This window comes from Penaeus japonicus, unplaced genomic scaffold (genome assembly GCF_977035675.1).
Source record: "Penaeus japonicus unplaced genomic scaffold, GWHDUDI00000001_assembly GWHDUDI00000004, whole genome shotgun sequence".
Lineage (NCBI taxonomy): Eukaryota > Metazoa > Arthropoda > Malacostraca > Decapoda > Penaeidae > Penaeus > Penaeus japonicus.
The window spans coordinates 4,764,250-4,766,749 of NW_028234406.1; the positions used below are offsets into that span (position 1 = coordinate 4,764,250).

The window sequence follows — 2,500 nt, forward strand, 5'->3', positions numbered from 1 at the left end:
AAAAAAAACAAAAACAAAAAAACACCAGGGATGGAAAGGGGGAAGAGTGGAAGAGTACAAATGTCGGAGTTGGCAGAGGAAGGGAGATAAACAGAGTGTAGAGAGAGGGTAGAAGAGATGGACAAGGAGACAAGGACTGTGAATAAGAAAAAGAGGGAATAAAAGACAAAGAAACACACACACAAAATGGAAGCGAATGAAAAGGGGGAAGTAGAACGACCATTGGAACTGGTAGAGGAAGGGAGATAAATGAAGGAGAGAGAGAGAGAGAGAGAGAGTAGGAGGAGAGGGAAAAACAGTGACAGAGACAAAAACACTGACTGAAAGAAGGAAAGAAAGAAAAGAATACAAAAAAAGGAAAAAAACAGAAGAAGAGAGAGACAGAGACAGATAAAGAGACAGAGAAAAGAGAAGAAAAGGGGAGAAGGAGAGCACGACTATCAAAGGAGATAAGAGAAAGGGGAAGAGGAGATAGGCATTGATGATCGCAGGTCACTCTTTCTGTCGTCCACACAATCACAGAATCGTTAGCCGAGCGGAACGACCTCGTTACCTCGTCTTCCAGTCGTCGCATACGCCGCGCTCTCGCCTTCCCTCCCCATAGCGCCGCCGGGGAAGGAGGGGAAGGGAGGAGAGGGGAGTAGGAATAGGGAGAGGAGGAGAAAGGGAATTGGGAAGGGAGAGGGAAAGGGAATAGGGGAAGGAGTGGGAGTGGGAATAGGGAAAGGAGGGGAGAGGGAATTGGGAGAGGAGGGGAGAGGGAATAGGGAAGGGAGAGGAGTTGGAATAGGGAAAGGAGGGGAGGGGAGAGGGAATAGGGAAAGGAGGGGAGGGGAAAGGGAATAGGGAGAGGAGGGGAGAGGGAATAGGGAAAGGAGTGGGAATAGGGAAGGGATGGGAAAGGGAATAGGGAGAGGAGGGGAGAGGGAATAGGGAGAGGAGGGGAGAGGGAATAAGGAAGGGAGAGGAGTGGAGAGTGAGTGGGGAAGGAGAGGAGGGGAGAATAGAGGGTGTGGGAAGAGAGGAGAAGAGGGACAGGAGAAAGAGGTATAGAGGCGAGAGGGGAAGGCGGAAGGAGGGTGCAAGGGGAGGGATGGATGAAGGGAAATGAGGGATTAAGGGGACGGGAATAAAAAAGGGAAGGGGGGGAAATGAGGAAGAAAGGATGAGGGGATAGGAGTAAAAAAGGTCAGAGGAAAGAGAGTGAGAAGGCAAATAAAAAGAGAGAGGGGAGAGGAGTAAGGAATGATAAGAGAGAGAGAGAGAGAGAGAGAGAGAGAGAGCAAAGATAAAAGGAAAAGACGAAGACCAGAATAGGAAATCCTATGAATGAGATAGATAGAATAGCATGATAAAAATAGAGAACAGGAGAAAGAGGGAGATAAACAGAAACACAGCGAAAGGGAGGGAAGGAGATAGACAAATAAATCAGGAAGGAAGAAGATAGATCGATCAAGAAAGAAGCAAGTCTCCTCAACATTGCACATACGTTAATTCTATTAATTTCTATTGACACACCGCTCTTTGTGAATTTACATCCTGAATCACGGGAGCATTAATGATTAAAGACGGGGGTCATTGCAACAGCGCTATCCCGGCTTGCAAGAGGAATAAATGCATCCCTTAGGGTTGGCTCCTTCCCTTTCTCCTCTTTGCTCCTTCCCTTTCTCCTCTTTGCTCCTTCCTTCGTCTTCTTTCGTTTCCTGGTTATTCTCTTGCTCTGTGATTCTCTTCTTTTTTTAATGTCTCTCTCTTTCTCTCTCTCTCCCTCTCTCCCTCCCTCCCTCCCTCCCTCTCTTTCCCTCTCTCCCCCCTCCTTCGATATATACGAAAGAATGCACATCGTACTCTATATATCTATCTAGTCCATCTGCCTGTCTGACTCTCTCTCTCTCTCCCCCCCCTCTCTCTCTCTCTCTCTCTCCCTATCTCTCTCCCTCCTTCTCTCTACCTTTATGTCAGTAGGTCAGTCTATCATCCTAAGCATCTCCCTCCGTAATGCAATCTATACCGTAAAGTGCATTAGTTTTCATTATCAGTCACGAACTCATTGCTATCGCTCATGCACTGTCAGCGGGGAGGAGGGAGTCAGCAGTAGTCAGTCAGCACAGGAGCACAGGGCTGACGTTAGTGATAGTGTTGAATCGTCGTTGTTCTGCAAGGTTAATGGATGTTCCAGAGAAGAGGACGTTCTGTGAGACTCCATTTTTTTTTTTTTTTTTTTTTTTTTTTTTGTCAACATTTTCCCCTCTTCGCTTCTGGTTTTGGTGTTTTCCCCTCGTTGGGTTGGCGTCATTACCCTCTTCGGATGGGGATTTTTTTTTTTTCTCTCTATCTTGTTACTTTGTTTTTCGTCTTTATTATGATTTTTTTTTTCTAGGGGGAATTGTAGGAGGGGAAGGATGTTGTGGTGGAGGTGGAGGTGGTGATGGATGTGGAGGTGGAGGAGAAGGAGGTGGAGGAGAAGAAGAAGGAGGAGGAGGTGGAGGAGGAGGAGAAG

General features: G+C 47.0%; 1 protein-coding gene across 1 annotated transcript in view; it reads left to right on the forward strand.

The window, feature by feature from the left end:
* LOC122255300 (uncharacterized) overlaps window positions 1-2,500 on the forward strand; it is a gene marked incomplete in the record, with an annotated part of 999,006 nt that overhangs the window by 500,411 nt on the left and 496,095 nt on the right.